This window comes from Carassius gibelio, chromosome A16 (genome assembly GCF_023724105.1).
Source record: "Carassius gibelio isolate Cgi1373 ecotype wild population from Czech Republic chromosome A16, carGib1.2-hapl.c, whole genome shotgun sequence".
In the NCBI taxonomy this organism is placed as follows: Eukaryota; Metazoa; Chordata; class Actinopteri; order Cypriniformes; family Cyprinidae; genus Carassius; species Carassius gibelio.
This window is the reverse complement of record NC_068386.1, coordinates 25,838,639-25,857,381: the sequence shown is the minus strand read 5'-3', so window position 1 is coordinate 25,857,381 and position 18,743 is coordinate 25,838,639. Positions and strand designations below refer to the sequence as shown.

The 18,743-nt window shown below is 36.1% G+C and overlaps 1 protein-coding gene across 1 annotated transcript in view; it reads left to right on the top strand.

Moving 5' to 3' along the window:
- Window positions 1-18,743, top strand: part of rprd2b (regulation of nuclear pre-mRNA domain containing 2b) — a 35,031-nt gene that overhangs the window by 267 nt on the left and 16,021 nt on the right. The window lies entirely within an intron of this gene.

Below are 18,743 nucleotides of genomic sequence, written 5' to 3'. Positions count from 1 at the left end.
ACAAACACGCACAAACGGACGGATCTATATATGCACACCTTGCCCCGATGACAATGCATTTTGTGTTCAATGCAGGGCGTTTGAGTAATATAAGGGTTTGATGTGAACGCGCTGAAGAGAGTCGCGCGTGCAAAGCGAGCTCCAGCATGTTGTAATGTTTTACACCAAAGGCTCAGTGCCTGATCAATCTGCAGGCCTGGGCATTTAAAACAGAAAGTTTGTCATCGTTCAGCAGATCTTACGAGCGTTTAGCAGCTTTGTGCATGAGTAGATCTGATGCAAACTCAGTATGCGCGAGCCTCGCATACAATAAACAGGAGTATGGAGCTCAGATAGAGTGATTCAGTGTTGATCACGGAACATGGGATGTCAGTGTGGTTTGGGTTTGAATGTATTGTGTATGGGGTGTCTTGATCCTTTAGTCTCCTGTGTTAGTGGATATTTATGGTTAGTGACGAATGTCAAGTCTGGTTCTCATGTTTGAAACTTCTCATGTTTGCTCTTCTTACTGTTGCTTGTTTGTCATTGATTCAACTTAAGGCTGCAACCTTTCATAATCACATTCTTAAATAAGAGGTTATGTATGCTATAAACCACTGTCCTGCTTTCAGCGTTACACATTGCACTTCATTTTATATAATGTTGATCTTATGTTTTTATAAGTTCATCCATACTTTGGTCCAGAGCTGTGTGCATGAGATACTGAGCATAGCTTTTGTATGTTATGTTCACATCTATCTATCTATCTATCTATCTATCTATCTATCTATCTATCATGTTAGTTAAGTAAATCTAGCTTACATTAACAGGAAGCTTATGGAGTCAATTCAGTTCCACATATATTTGCAAAAGAAAATGGATGTATTGAGCAAAAATAAATGCAAATGTAAATAATTGCAAAACATAAAGAATGCAAAAGCAATGATTTTGCAACACATTTTCCATGGCCAGAGTTTATCGTTTTGGGAGTTTTACTTTCCAGCATGGTTTTGACTAGTGGTCGACCGATATATCGGCCAATATTTGGCATTTTGTAAATATCGGCCAATGTGTTTTCTGCTTGCCCCATGTTTTATTTCATTTTTTCTGCTTTATTTTGTAGTGCTGAGAACACAGTGCCTGAACACACTTTGCTCTTGTTTACTGTCGTTGTTAACAGTTCTGTCTAAATACAGAAAGAAGTTTGTCTAATGATCAGGGAACGGTTTAACAAAGGAATTCATGTATACAAAATATATTATAACAATTGCTTTTATATTATCAGTAATAGAAAGGTGAACATTATAATACTTTCTCGTTTACTGTCAGCATTAAGCAAATACGCATTTATATGATTTCAACAAATCTTTGAATGACTGATGAACAATTAATTTCACAAACCTTGCAAACTTAATTGAATCCAGCCGTGAGATCTTGTGGAGTGTGTATCCAGCATGATCGCGTGTTCTCTATTTAATGATGGGTCCGTGTGAATTAAATGCTTTAAACTTTAAACTCATGATTTAAAATTATGCTGCACTTTATGCATTTGTCCACTGTCATATTTATGTAATTTTCCCTGTGTGCTGTATGTAAATTGAGTGTTAACCTGGCTTTATTTTAAAAATATTATTCCCTATGCACAAACTTCCCAGAAAACTGAGTGTTCACTTCCTTTTTAATTATATTTTAATAAATATTTATTTATTTGTTAAAAATACTTTGTCATTTAAAGTATAAGTATGTTTATTTTACACATTAAATTTTTAATCCATTATCAAATGATTTTGCTATCAAATAGCATCTGTTAAATTAGTAAATGTAAATGATTTCAGATTTCTAAATTATAATGTAAATAAAAAAAGAAAAAAATAATATCAGCCTTACATTGGCTAACTAACCCTGCTTTCCAAGATATCGGCTGTCAAAAAAAAAAACAATATCAGTCGACCACTAGTTTTGACCACTAGTCAAGGGACTGGGGCGTGTACAACAGGTGAATAAAATCAAAGTCTTTGATAAACGAGAGACGTGTTGACTGATGAAACATCAAGACAGTAAACTCAGTTGTGATGATATATGGTTTATCTGTGTTCTTCAAGCCGACTTGGGTATTTTCAGAATCGTAAAGCATATTTAGCACTTCAACTGAAACCATGCATGATTTAATGCTAGTGAATAAAAGGAAAAGATCCACCGCATGCCTCTGCTCAACGACGGTGCCTTAATCAGTTCCTAGGCCGATGACGTCACTTCCAGCGGGGCGTGTCCAGGGCTGTTGTTCACGCCCCAGTCCTTTGACTCCACCTCCATGTCAAAACAACACCGGAAAGTGAATAATGAAGCACAAAGGGGAAAAAATGTGTGGCGAGCTCACTTTTGATTAAATTAGTGAAAATTTCAGTAAAACGTTGCAAGCAAATGTCCACTTTCAACCCAAGAATTGAGTATGTTGGTCAAAGAAAAAAATTGCGACAAACTTGAACAGAGGCAACATCAGTCATATGAGTCTATTAAGTGAACTGCCATTTAATGTTATGCTTAAATTATGCCGATGATTGTGTAATCCATTGCTTTCATTGATGAGGGTAGCTGAGCTCACGTCTGAGTAAATGTGTTATTTGAGCTGAGAGAGCGGTGCTGTCACACACTGTCATCTGTGATGGTCAGACTGCAGATCTGTGCTTCATCCTGTTGTTGGTTCACCGCAAGATTGCAGTAGAGAAATGACAGAAGCTTTTAACCAATAACAGGCAGTATTTAATGTAGGTTATGAAGAATAAAAGTTTCTGTATTTATAAAATGTTGGGTAGCACTTAGGGGTGTCACGATTCTCCAAATCCTCGATTCGATTGCATTTTCGATTCTAAGGTCACGGTTCGATTCGATTCTCGATTTTTACATTTATTCTTTTTAAAGCACAGATTGTCATTTTTCAAACTAGACTTATGTAATATAATATCTGACCTTTGTTTGCAATGTACCACATTACACTGTCAAATTTAAAAATTTTATTAACAACATAATGTAAAAATAACTTATATCTTTAGTCAATTGAAAACTTAAAATAAACTGCCATCCAGTTTCTCTTTTGTAAGTGCAGTCTTCTTCACAAAAGATGACATTCAAGTTCATAACAAAACAAACAAAAACAATAAAAAATGACTAAACTAACCTTCAAATATTACGATGTATCTATTTAAAAGATTAAAGATAAAACACTTGTTAAACACTTCACTGTCATTCATTAAGATTTATATATATATATATATATATTTATATATATATATATGTGTGTGTGTGTGTGTGTGCGCATCATTACAGTCTGTAAAATGTGTATCCCTTATTACAAGACTGCAATCACTAGCAATCAGAAGAATTCCAGTTAATCAAGTATCTACAAAAGATCTACTCTATAAACGAGCGCGAGGATGTGGGGAATGAGCATGCGCGCGCGAGAGTTTGAAATGAGCTCGCGGGCTCCCGTTTCTTCGCATCCGATTCAGTTTTCCTCTCGCGGAAGCCATATAGCGCGCGCGCCAGCATCAGTTGAATGCTCGGTTATTTTTGTCATTGATTTGCCGTCATACAACATGGGGGCGTGGCAGCATCGACAATTCCATTTTTTAATTCGAAGTTTGAGACTGTGACTTAATTTCGATCGATTTCAAATCGAAATCGTGACACCCCTAGTAGCACTAGGGCTGTGCAAAAAATCGAATGCGATTTTCATGCACATCTCATCAGTAAAGACGCTCCTGTAATTAGAAGTATATCTCCAGCACGTGCGTTCAAGATCATGGTTGTCAGGTTTTCACAACAAATCCTGCCCAGTTGCTTCACAAAACTAGTCCAAACTAGCCCAGTCGCGTTCCCAGGAGGTTCCCCGATGAAAAATTGCTTTCCGGGGTTAAAATTTAAGTTTTATGGCATGGTTGCCTTGGTAAAATCGCATTTTAGGGGCTAAATATCAAGTTATTGGTATTGTCGCTTCGACCCGCGGACATGAAAAACAACCACAGACTTGGCAACACTGGTTGGCATTTACTACACCGAGCCGTAATTCACTGACAATCCACACAAAATAGATTTTAAAATCGCAGGTCATTCTTTGTCGATTTTGAAAGCGATTTTGTGTTAGTTGTCAGTAGACTACGGCTCTGTGTAGTAACTGCTGCTTCACCTGAACCAGTGTTGCCAAGTCTGCGGTTGTTTTTCATGTCCGCGGTTCGAAGCAATCCCAATACCAATAACATGATATTTAGCCCCTAAAATGCTAATTTTACCAATGACAACCATGCCAAAACAAACATATTTTAACCCCGGGAAGCATTTTTTTTTTTTTTTAATCTGGGAACTTCCTGGAATCGCGACTAGTTTTGGACTATTTTTGTGAAGCAAGGATTTGTTGTGAAAACCTGGCAACCCTGATCTGAACACACGTGCTGGAGATAATACTTCCAATTAAAGGAGCGTTTTTACTGATGAGATGTGCATGAAAGTCGCATTCGAATTTGCACATTTGAATAATGTCGGGCTGTAAACTGATTCGGGCTTTTTAAAAAGCTGTCAATCAAAATGTACAGCTCTTATATAAATACTGCTGCTGGCATTAATGATCATCAAACAACATAACAGCTGTGATAAAATTGTAAGATTTTTATTTAATATTGTGCAGTGTTATTTTCTCTAATTATTATTTCTGTATTTGAATACTACCAACCTTATTTTATTTGTAACATATTTTGTTGTATTTATCTGTGCTTGTAATTTGTGTATTTGTTCTTTTTTTTTATTGGCTGTTCTCTTGTCTCTTTAATCATGTTTAAACTTTCTTAGTTAATCTAGTAAAGCAAGTTAAATTGAAATATTTTTCTTTTCTTGCCGATCCGAAAAATTGTAAATTGCAAAATTTGTAAATTGAAAAATTGCAAAAACTGTAATTTCAAACGAACCGTGAGATTTGTGATCCATTGAATAAATATTATATACGCAAAGAATATCAGCTAATATATCGTTTTTTTTTTCCCTAATATCGATATCAGTATCAGCACCAAAATAAATCTGTATCAGTCGGGCTTTAGTTCACTAGCAAACCCATCTGTTTCTAAACTACTTGGCTACATTGTTAAAATCTTTTTGCATATACCGCATTTTCCTGACTATAAGTCACACTTTTTTTTCATCGTTTGGCTGGTCCTGCGACTTATAGTCAGGTGCAAGTTATTTATCAAAATTAATTTGACATTAACCAAGAGAAATGAAATAAAAGAAATGAACCAAGAGAAAAAATTACTGTTTCCAGCCACAAGAGAGCCACGTGATGGTAATGTGACTTATAGTCCAATGCGACTTATAGTCCGAAAAATACAGTACCTCGCTAGCACTTGAAATTTAAGGGGATCAGGCTTTTTCTGCAGCCGGTCCTAGACTTTGGAAGAGCTTACCCGTAGACATTAGATCTGCCACTTCCCTTCCTGTTTTTAAATCCCGCCTGAAGACCTAAACTGTATGTTTGTGTTTGTTAATGTGTTTTCTTATTGATTGTGTTTGGAGTCATTTATTTTTATTCTCTTAATCTCTATATTTAGGGGGCATATGCTAGCTGTTTTTAAATGTGCTATATAAATAAACTGACCTTGACCTTGAGGGAAACTCAAACAAACTTACTTTTTTTGCTTGAACCTCAGAGTAAATGACTACATAGAACTTTAGGGTAACACTTGTTAACTATTAACTATGACATTTCTCTCAATAAATTCTTAATTTGCTGCTTATTAATAGTTAGTAAGGTAGTTGTTAGGTTTAGGTATTGGGTAGGATTAGGGATGTAGAATAAGGCAATAATATGTTCTTAACCCTTTGGAGTTGATTAATGCATGTGATGAGTCATTTTCTCCTGATAAACCCGAAAATAACTTAAAATACACTTTCAGTTTTGATCGTACAGATAAGAGCAATACATCAATCGAAACTGTAAAGGGTCTACTTTTTTGTATACAGACATAATAACAAAACTTTGTGCATTTACAAAATAAAGATAAGATGTGCTGTCTGTGCTGATCTTTATTTAGACACGGGTCATTAAAATTAACTGTAACTCCATAAATACTCAACGAAGAGACATGAGAGAGATATCTATAGAAAGCGTGACATGTCTACCTTTAAACTAAACAAGTGGTGCCAAAAATATTCTGTGATAAAGTAATCCATATGAAAACAACGCGATATCCGTTTTTCCGAGCACTCGGCTTGAATATGCCCAAACAACAGAAGACAACGCAGCAAGACTGTTCAAGTTTTTTTTTTTTTTTTTTTTTTTTTACTGTTTGTAAAACAAAAAGGAATAAGGCATACTTCACCCCAAAAAGATGTTATGAGGATTACATCAGGATTTGATTTTGGAGTTCCTCAGAAAAAGGAATTAAGATCTTTATTCAGCAGAGATCATAAGCATGAGTAAGTCTCTTTTTATTTATATACTTTTATTAGTTTTCACATAATGTGAAAACATTGTACTAGTTAGACTTTTTCCAAACTATAATTCCTGACTAAATGTATAATCAAGTGCAACATTATGAAGTTTCAATAACAATATACACTGCTATACCATTCAAAAGCTTGATTTGAATGGTCAATTTAATGGTCAAAAACTTGACAATTTACTCCTTCTCATGTTGTGCCAAACCCAAATGAGTTTCTTACTGCTTTGTTTTAATACCTGGTACAGGTGTGGAGTATTCAAATACTGAATTGAATTAAAATTTATTGTTTCAACTGATTATGTAATTTTTTCACCATACATCACTTCATAATAAAAAAAATAAAAAAACATGTCACTGTTTAAAACACAAACCAGATATAGTCTCATCTCAAAATAAACCAGATTGTCTACACACTTTTTTTTTCTTTGAGGAATGACAGCATGTCACACAGCCTGTCCATACATACATCCAGGATGTTATTCAGAGCAATGGTTGACCAGTATGGGTTACTCAGTTGTAGATTCATGAACTTTCACATTTGGTCTTCATGCTGTAAATATTTTTAAAGTACCGAGATTAAACCATCAAACATGACACCGCAATCAATGACAATGACCATCAATGACAAGCTACGCAATATCATGTTCATTATCGCAGATGAATCGCCTTTGATAATGAATGCGATATTGCGTAGCTTGTAAGTGATATATCGCCCTTTCCTACATAAAAAAAAAAGTCCTAATTTTTTATATTTCAAATAACTTTTGTGAAAATAAAATGTTAAAAGATGGGTGAAACAATGTTCCAAACTGCAAAACTGTTGTTCATTCATATTAATAACACATAATTAACTAAAATTTGTAATTTAAATTTGTTTACCATAACATGTTCTGTAGGAAACATATCTTTAACTCTCGGCAGTAAAATTAAATAAGACCAGTATTTCTTCCAGTGCATTTTAGGGCTGTAGTCAACCAAAGAAATGCTTAGTTGACCAAAGTCCTGTCCTGCGCAACGATCAGTTGACTAAAAAAAAAAGGCGCGATGTTTTGCTTTTAGATTGAACATTTATTAAACAATTGTCATAGAGCATTTATAAAACAACAACGAAAAAACATCAATAATACATAAAACTATAATAATAATAATACAATTCTTTGAAAATTAAGTGAATTTTTTAATACAAAGTGAGGAGCTCACATCTGGCCACTGACCGAACACCGGATCCCTTCAGTAATTCCACCGAGAGCATGTTGACAGCGTTGTCCATTACCACTGACACCCGCTTCTCTGGTGGAATGTGGTAAGCGTTCGCGACTTGAGTGAGTCGCGCAGCGACATTTTCTCCTGTGTGCACTTCATCCATCTGCTTTGTTTCTAACACAACGCTATTCATTTTACAGTCTGCATCGATAAAATGGGCCGTAATTGTCATGCATGCCTCCATTCTAAGCGAAGATCACAAATCAGATGTGAGACCTATAGCCTCGGAGGATTGGAGGTCTTGTTATTTTCTTGTTTTTTTTTTAATGCAGCCAGACAAAAGATTTAGATTCCTTGGACATTTTGTTGACTAAAGCAAAAACAAGTAGCGTCCTAACTGAATGAATACAGCAAAACTACCTATATTCCCTACTGAGCGCGAAGCAGCAGTGCAGCCAGTCATAGGTGCCTTCCTAATGTGGTGCGCTAAACTCTGGCGCTGTTAAATTAAAGCATTTAAAGTTTGGGATAAAACATAGTCTAATTATATTTAGAATGCAGTAATATATATAACTGGTAATAAAGGAATAAATATCAAGGAGTTAATCAATGAAAATTTCTTAATTGTTAAAAAAAAGGAGAAAAAGAAAATGCAACAGGTCGACCAGTATAAATGTCAGTCGATCAAGACGACATCGACCGATTAGTCGACTAAACGACTAAAGTTGACAGCCCTAGTGCATTTGACACTTAATATTGAAGGTCAATTTGAGAGTGGTGCATCGTGGGATACCATGTTCCATTCATTACTCTGGTTCTGTTTTTGCCTTGATTCTGTTTGTGTTGAAATGGACAGCCTTCGCAGTAGGGCTGTGCGATTAATCAAAATGGTAATAAAATCGGGATTTGAGTTTGTGCAATTTCTAAATCGCTTTGTAGCGTGATTTTCCGTGGCCCCGATTTTCTGCAGTATGCTATCCGAAACAATCAGGATGCAGTGAGCCTAGGTGGAGCGCGAGAACAGAACAGACTGCTTCACACACTCTGTCTGCATTTGTAGCCTTTTTTCCTGAGCCCATGGTTTTATTAACACGATTATTATTATTATTATTTTTGCCATATGTCTAGAAATTTAGTTTGACATCTTTACTTAGTGATTATTTTGACTTATGTCTGTTCTAGAGACATGTTACACCATTTTGATAAAGCTCTCATTCGTTTTCTTTTGGAAGTATGTTTAAAATTTATACTGAATGCATTTATGAATGTTTTTCACGGTACCAAAATTTCAGTATTTGGTACCAATACCAGTGAAAATCCACAGTTTTCGGTTCCAAAACACAAAAATATGCTAATTAAAGAAAAAATAATCTTTTATTACTAAGAATAAAGCCAATGACATTCTTTATACTTATTTACAATTGTGTTTAAAGTTTTTCTACAAGTGATATACTTATGAAAAACTGTAAACAAGTTTCACCCAAATTTAATTTGTCTTTTTAATTAATGAAATTTAAACATTTTATTTTTTGATAAATAAAGGGGATTTGGTATTAAAATTTTAACATGGAATAAATATTGTGTGATTTTATTTATTTAAAAACTAAACTTTTATAAATTTCTTTCAACAGTGGTAGCAGTATCACTTACATTCTACTAAATAATCGTAATATTTCTAGCACAATGTCTTTATGTAAAAATTATCTTTTATTTTGACGGGCTACTTTTATTTTGACACTGGTTTAAAGCTTGTGAACTGACTCAGAACAGTTCTGGTGATGTTGTTTATGTATTTATGTCTTCATTGAGATGGCAGATCCTGAATTTACTGCAAGCGTACCGAAGTAGCTGGTCTTTTGACAACACTACTGAGAATGCAGTGCCTGAGGCCATCCTTAAAAATATTTTGGTTTGCAGTAACAGTAATTAAAAAAAAAAAAAGGGGTCGGTAGGTCAGTCTATATATATATATATATAAATATTTATTTATTTATTTATTTATTTATTTATTTTCAAGTTTCAATGTAAAAAAAAAAAAAAGTACATTTTTGTGATGGTGATGACGTCGGTATGAATTTAAACAAATTAGCATATTGTGACGTCACTGACTGGGTCTTCAACCCCTGCCTTCGGGCACATCATTGCAAACCTCATTTTGATGCAGGCTATATAGACCACAAACAAATTTAAATCTTTAGTCAAAAACATGTTTATTGCATGAATTTCAGGTGAGAAAAAACGAGGTACTGTTTTACTTGCATCCACCGCTACGTATCAATGCAACCTAAATGAGAGAACGTTTACTTTGCTTTCTTGGGTTTTCGCTTTTGTGACAAAAATCCTGTTTAATTTTCATTGAATCGATTGTAAAATCGATTTTGCATGTCTAAAGTTTTATATGGCAAATAACACCAAATATAGGTATATCCACGGACAACAGGCAGGAGGAATGTAAAGATTCAATATATTGGTAAAGACCAATATTTCTGATGATTTATTGGCGTGAAGTTACGTGCGCAATGACAAACAGGAGTGCAACATTCTTGAAAAACAATAAGCAGAGTGGACTGCCATAATGCAAAACCTTTACTGCAGGCTTCAACATGGCTGTGTTTACGATTAAATCTCAACAACATCAGAAAAAATCGCATAGGCTATTTTTTTTTTAGGCGGTCAAAAAAATCTTTTTTCGAATATTCATCAAATTTAAAATAAAAATCCACATTTGAATGCGCATTCGAATTTTAGGTGTGCATTAAAGGTACTGTAGGGAACTTTTGTAAAAAAATATTGTTTACATATTTGTTAAACCTGTCATTATGTCCTGACAGTAGAATATGAGACAGATAATCTGTGAAAAAATCAAGCTCCTCTGGCTCCTCCCAGTGTCCTATTGCCATTTGCAGAAAGTCATGCGCTCCCGGTAAAAAACAACCAATCAGAGCTGCGGTCCGTAACTTTGTTTGTGTTCAAAATGTAGAAAAATGAACATAATAAGCGAGTACACCATGAATCCATTTTCCAAACCGTGTTTTTAGCTTGTCCTGAATCACTAGGGTACACCTATCATAAGTGTTTAAATTCGGACTATTTTAGATTGCCTCGGGGGTACCGCGGCGGAGTAACCCAGTACCTTTGTGATTCTTCATAGACATAAACAGAGAGAAGTAGTTCCAGCTACGATGTTCTTCCGCAAGACGCAAGCAGTTCTGTTTATTAACCGCTAGAGCGTCAAAAGTTCCCTACTGCAGCTTTAAGGAAGCTGCCTTATGAGCCCCGGTACATGTTCCATTCCATTTCGCCGCACGCACAGCTGTACACAACTTTCAACGGCAGACGAGCTCGACACGCAGTATCTGCTTTCAGTATATGTATTCTGTGTGATTGGTTTTCCGCCCTTTTTATTTATTTAACAATGCATGCATACATTATGCTGTTTTGTTTATAGTTTAAGCAACTTAATTAATAATAATTGGTTCATAAACATTATTTTAAATATTTGGATTTTTTCACAGTCATGTATTCTAATGCTATGAATAAACATACAGTAATATTTAGCTCGATGCGCTCTTGAGCCTCAGAAGAGAATCAAGAAGCTTTTCTTCAACCTAACTGAAATTATGCATTTAAAATTCGAATACAATTCGAATTTTGATCTCATTTAAGTAAAAAATTAGAATTTAGTTATTCAGCTATTTTGACAGACCTAGGCGATTCTAACCAGAATCTTTAGCTTATCTGTATGCATGAGACTGTCTGAATACCGGCAGAATTCACATTTCTGTTGTAAAAAGAGAAACAGTGTGCACAAGTATTATTTGCTGTTATGCGTGTTTGTCCGAAGCTGCAGTTGCTGTGTGACGCCTGTTCAAAAAAAACACCTGGCGCGCTCTGAGAAAAGGTAGTTAAAATCAATTTCTTATTTTCGTTTTCTAAACTTGTGTTGGTTGATTTGTGCTTGATTCGTGCAATAGATTTTCGAACATAAAGTGACAGTCGACGCGGTCACGGTTTTAGACTGGAGAAGGGATGGGAAAACATCTGGGCACAGTTTTTCCAGAACTTCGTGCCAAGTTAAAGCGGTTTCGAGCTGTTTTAATGATGATTATTATTATTATTTTTTTTTTATGTATTATGGTGCCCGAACCTGTATGACTTTGAACAGTGACCGCGAACATTTGGTTTACTGCAGCCGCGGCCATCATTATACCAAGCGCGAACCGTTGACTCTGGCCGCGTTTCCACCGAAATTACCCGGAACATTTGTACCAAGAACTTTTTTTCCCAGGAACTTTTTCCCCCAGACCTGTTGCTTTCTGCGTTTCCACCGCGGTGTAAAGTACCGGGAAGATTAGGCAAATAGACTGGTGACGTAGGTCTGCACGTGTTTCTCAATACAAAGTACCGCAATCAGGATGTTTAGAGCCAAAGTCCCGCCCCTGAAAGTTCCGGAACTTTGAAAAAGTACCACCTCGCCAGCAGGGACTTTCTGAGGGGCATTTTTTTACCCGGAACTTTTAGTTCCTGGTACCTGCGGTGGAAACACACCAAGTACCAGGCCAAAGTCCCTAGTTCCTGGGTAAAGTTCCTGCGGTGGAAATGCGGCATCTGACAGTGAATGAGAGGAGACGAAGCGAACGCACAGGCCACAGTGTAAGTGACATCCGTGTAAACACAGTTGACGTCAAGGTTTTTTTTTTTTTTTTTATTAAAGAAGATAGCCTTCATTTGTATGTAGGCCAAGGCATTTTATATATTTACAATACTTACTTAAATATAATTAATAGTATTTTATTGCGTTTGTATTAGTTGTTTGAAGAGTAAAAAAATTATTGGTCGGTCTTAACGCAAATTTACAATCGGCAAGTCAGTCAGACTAAAAGCTAAAACAAAACAAATAAAAAATAAGCCCTGTACCGAAACGGTCCGGTACGAATACACATACTGTTACACCCCTAATGTGTGTGTGTGTGTGTGTGTGTGTGTGTGTGTGTGTGTGTGTGTATATATATATATATATATATATATATATATATATATATATATATATGTATACACAGTGGGAACAGAAAGTTTGGGCACCCTTTGCAGAATCTGTGAAAATATGAGTGATTTTCAAAAAATAAGAGATATCATACTAAATGCATGTTATATTTTATTTAGTACTGTCCTGAGTAAGATATTGTACATAAAAGATATTAACATTTAGTCCACAAGACAAAAAAAATGCTGAAATTATTAAAATAACCCCATTCAAAAGTTTGGGAACCCTTGGTTCTTAGTACTGTGTTTTGTTACCTGATGACCCTCGACTGTCTTTCTGTTTTGTGATGGTTGTGCATGAGTCCCTTGTTTGTTCTGAACAGTTAAACTGAGCAGCGTTCTTCAGAAACATCTTTAAGGTCCTGCAGATTCTTCAGTTTTCCAGCATCTTTGCATATTTGAACCCTTTCCAGCAGTGACTGTATGATTTTGAGATGCATCTTTTCAGACTGAGGACATTTGAGGGACTCAAACACAACTATTAAAAAAGATTCAAACATTCACTGATGCTCCAGAAGGAAACAAGATGCATTAAGAGCTGGGGGGTGAAAACTTTTGAACATGATGATAATGGCCAAATTTGTCTTATTTTGTTGAAATATACTTTTTTCCATTTAGTTCTGCCCTTCGTAAGCAACAGAAGATACTTGTATGTTTCCCGGTACACAAATTAAGTACAATTTACCTTGATCTTCAAATTCCAAAAGCTTTCACCCCCCAGCTCTATATCGGTCGACCACTAAATCACAGAGAGAACCTCTTCATAACCTTCAGCCACAGACAAGGTTAATTTAGGCTCAGGTGCCTTAATGTCACTAATAAGCACCATTATGCTGAATAACATTTCATAGCTTAAAGATGGATCATATGAGGCACAATCCTCATTCCTGTAATTTACAACCTCATCAACAGTTTGCAGTTGTGGACCAGTTTAGGACTGGCGTGGACAGCTGACAGCAGACAGCTGAAAGCTTTTCATGGTCTTCATATTCATATGTGCGGTGGTTAGTTTGCAGTAACAGAAATGAACATTTCCATTGAGTTTAAACTGATTTTCATCTTTGAGCATGTTTTACCTTTATAAGGCTATTAACTCCTAACCTAATTAAATGTATGCATCATCTTTTGCATAATTTTTTTTTTCAAATCGTAAGACACTATAGTGCTGTTACCAATCAAATGAAAATTTGGGTTTGCAACGCAGAGGTGACACAGGATCTAGATCTGGAGTGATGTTTAGATGCATTACACTGACTCAAAGACTGTTTAAAGGGGGGTGAAATGCTCGTTTTCACTCAATATCCTGTTAATCTTGAGTACCTATAGAGTAGTACTGCATCCTTCATAACTCCAAAAAGTCTTTAGTTTTATTATATTTATAAGAGAAAGATAGTCTGTACCATTTTTCCTGGAAAAACACGAGCAGCTGGAGGCGTGACGTGTGGGCGGAGCTAAAGAATCACGAAGCTTTTGCGTTGAGAGCATCTGGAAACTGTGACATTACCGTGAGGAAAAAACCATCATCCAAAACAAACCATGGCTTACAGTCAGATTCAGCGTATATTTATGATCCAGAGGCTGAAATTTAACAAGAGCAGCAACAGCAACGACTACAGCAGCAGGACATCTCTATGTAGTATGTATTGAAACTGTATATATTTGCTAAGCGGTTTTGGAAAAAGTTCCACTTTATGTCATCTATTTATTTTTATTTTTTTAAGCTGTACATGTGGAAAGTGCAGTTTGATGACAACATCGCATGTTGTTTACTTGACGTGCTTACGCGCCGATAGCTACGTTAACGACACAGAGATATTTGAAGCAGTTTTACTCACCGCATGCGGTTCCAACACACGATCGTGACCCTTTTTCGTTGGGACTGCATTATCCTTAAGAAATAAACGATATGCAAATCCGGCGTCAAACTGGGCCTTGTTGGTAAAACAAGCATCTTCGAAATGCAGGGAACAAACAAAAACACTTGCACAACTCCGTTGATGCTCTGTAAAAATAAACGCCATCCACTGGTCCCTTAATGCAGTTTTTTTTTTTTGGTAATCTGTGCAGGGTTGTCATGCCCTGGCAACCAAAAACACACTTCCTTTGTGACATTTTGCGACGCTCTCGCTCTGATCAGTGAAGTCTGTTGTGCTCTCAGTGCTCTGCTATACGGGAGCGCGCTCTTCCGGCAGACGTGCCTCAGGACCCATATAAGGAAATTCCGCTCCATCTAACGTCACACAGACCCATACTCGAAAAAAACTTTCTGAAACTTGTGACAAACCGGAATTCAAACGTACAACTTAATTTTTTAAACTTTGTCCATGTTTAGCATGGGAATCCAACTCTTTAACCGTGTAAAAAAATCAGTATGCATGAAATAGCATTTCACCCCCACCCCCTTTAATGCAAGACATGAATGCAATTGGTATAATATTTTGTTTCATTGTAATGTAGGCTGTATATATACACATTTCCCTGAACTACATTTCTGCAGCTATATGTTTAAATTAAGCATCGAAAGGAGACAGTGGTATTTGATGTCATATTTCATCTTATTGTAAATAAACAGTGAGGAAAATTGCAGTCGCCAATAGGGATGTGCATTTTAGGCAAAAGTAATAATCGATAATCCCTGAGTATTATTCGATTAGTAGCTGATAATCGCCCCCCTCCCGCGTATACACCCACACACACACACACACAAACACACACCCTTAAAAAGAGAGAGAGGGAGAGAGATGTTCAGGCTTTCAATCTGTATGATAACAAAGGGTTTAATTTATTAGAGAAAAGCCTATCTAACCCAAGACAATTGATGGTTGTATGATTGCTGAAACATATTAATATAACATAACCGAATGACTACACTTGTTAACATAACAGTTCGTCGATTATCAACTGCTCACAAGACTGTAGGACATTTCTATTTTTAAAATGAGCATGAACATCAACATAATTTTTTTAAAAGAAAAGTTTACTGATTAATTAAGATTAGAACAAATTAATTCAGACATGAATAATAGGCTTAAAACACATTATGTGATAAAACATATTTTGAAAGCCTGAATGACGGCACTTATGTGAACATTAATTTTAAGTATTTATAAGAATAAGAGATTTCATATTTTTATTCAAAAAAATGAGCATGTCCACATGTTTGGGAAGAAGACCGGATGCAGTCTGTTCAGAATGAGTCCGGCTGCAGAACACCCTTTCTGCTGTTGCAGCCATTATAATAGTTTAATTATGATTTTTAATGGCAAAGTGGTCGTTTCGTTTCAATTCTTTTTTTCCAATATGTTTGGAACATTTTATGTTAGTTTGTTAAATTCAAGTTTCTTTTTTCTTTTTTTAAATAGTAGGGCTGGGACAACGCGTCGAGGTCATCGATGACGTCGAAGCAAAATATGCGCATCGATTCATCGACCTGTTTTTATTTCTCTAAAAAACGTCTGCAAAACGTTTACTTTATGTGCGCTAAATATACGCGATGGCCAGATCAACATTCTGTCCAACGTTGTATAACCAATTCATGGGTTTTTCTGCATTGATCTTTTTTTTTTTTTTTTGGTGGCTGTCAAAGCCTTATTTGATCGCTGTGCCTGACAGGGCGCGTACGAGAGAGAGCCCCGGCTGCGCGCGCACACTCACAGTCTTCAAACAACACGAGTGCTTCTTGCTCTCTCTCTCCCTTGTGCATATTAATCAAAATCATTAAACACGATATAAAAAGGGCGAAACACCTAAGTTTCACGCGCGCTCGCGCACTCACAGTCTTCAAACTACACGAGCGCTGTCTTCCTCTCTCTCTCTCTCTCTCCCTCGTGCATATTAACCACAATCATTAGACATGATAGAAAAAGGGCGGAACACCAAAGTTTCACGTGGAGCATTTTTTTCTCCATGACAGGCTGCTGGCTCCCACTGTTCATTTTATTTATTTTTTTTTTTTTTTTTTTGGAAAAGCACTCTCTGTATTAGCTCAAATCCGTCAAGTTTACATTGGTTACTGTATTCTTTCAATTGCTCTAAACAAGTATTTTGGGTGACCTTTTTTCTTGAATGCTAGACATCAAGTTGTTGTTATTTTCATCTGAAAGAAGAACTTTTTTTCAGTAAGTTAGTCCCTATGTGTTCAGTAAGCTTGTTTCAGTAAGCTAAGTGTTTTCAAGGCTTCAAGGTTTTATTGAATGCTATCTCTACAAGTGCAAAGTAATGCATTCTTAGTCAGTCTTTTATATTGTAATTTTAAGAGCAATAAACATATTGCAATGTTAAGGAATTCATGTTTTTTTTTGGTTCAGATATGTAAATCAACATGTATAAATTGTTAGTAGTCAATTAATGGGGAGATGATCGAAATCGAATCGGTCTGAAAAAATTAATCGTTAGATTAATCGATGCATCGAAAAAATAATCGCTAGATTAATCGTTTAAAAAATAATCGTTTATCCCAGCCCTATTAAATAGCCTACACAGTGGCAAGCTCAAGACAATGAGTTGACCATTTTGGATCAGTTTATCCTTCTAAAAAAATAAGTAAGATTAGTGTCGTAATATTTTAGGAATAAAGTCAAAATTAGGATATTACAATCATGTTGTAACAGTTCCAGAGTGTGTTCACTATAACTGGCTGTCTATAGCTGTTTTGGAATTATCTTCCTGGTCACCAGTGAGCAACGACCTCAGGTAAGGGGTTGAGAATACCCATATAAAGAAGAATGAGTGATCTACCTGAAAAAAGCAGGTGGCAAGGAAGTTAACAGGAAGTTGAAGTCGGCCGCGTGCTGCCATATTGTAGCAGAACTTCACTTGCATTAGCATCCCATTGACCTCCCATTCATTTTGGCGTCACTTTGACAGCGAAGAACTTTACATCTGAGGTGTTTAAAGACTCTGTTTGTCCATTATTTATTTCTAAAGATACACAACAATATTTAAAGGGCTCCATTACCTTCTATGTTACATTATGGCCCCGTATAAACAGTTTTTGTAAAAATAGGCTAACGATTGCGTCATAACCACTCGTCTCTCTGTCGCATTACCGTACAGACAGGAGGAGAAGCTCGCAGGCAATTAACTTAATATGGCGTACTGGCGTTACATTTTAAAATACTATACAAAATAATTAATCAGAATACTTACTCCTGCTCACTCACGACAAAGAACTCCCCGCTCAAGCTCGCCATCTCTGCAAGATTAACGATGGCAGTTTGCACGCACAGCTACTAGAAGATTTACATCTGTCAGACAGGTTGCTGACGTCATCAAGCTTAGTTTGAGTCTGCGCGTCAGAAACGGAAGTGCTAAAAAACGCTAAAAATGGGCTTCACTTGTCTCAATTGAGTTCCAATGGGGTCGCTGTGTCCATTTCTTTTACTGTCTATGGAAAAAAGACCATGTGGGGGATTGATTTAGAGAGGGCTCACTCTTTTTACTTAAAAGGGGTTTTGAGTTTAGGCTGAATGTTTATGCCTCTTTTGGCTATTATTTGAGGAACAGTGTGTTTGCAATACTCAATGTAGGCCATATTTCCTCAATTGTGTTGTTTGGTTAGCCGGAATCCTGGTGTTCAATACGGACTTAATCCCAGCATCAAATCTTCTTCGATTGGATTTTTTTTGGTGGATTATATATACTTTTTTCCAACCTGGCCTGGGGTACTACAAGTTTTGGCTGAGTGAGTTTATCCTGTGATGAGACTGTGGTCGCAAAACAGATCTAATTGAACTAACAAGCGGATTGATCATTGCTGGATTGCAGGTTCATTATTTCCATTACACACGTTATGTGTTTACCTTGTTTGGATTGAACTAATGTTGAAGGTCTCATTGGACCAGGTTTTGGGTGATTGTAAGCTATTATTGCTGTTTGGTGTTGTGATATATTATTTTGATATACATTCATTTTGAGCTGGATGTTGGCAATTATATTTGGATGTGATTCCCCCCTTATTTTCTATTTGTGTTTCATTTTTGTCTTTGATATTAGACGAGTTGTCACAATGTTACATTGCGTGAAGTAAAAGTT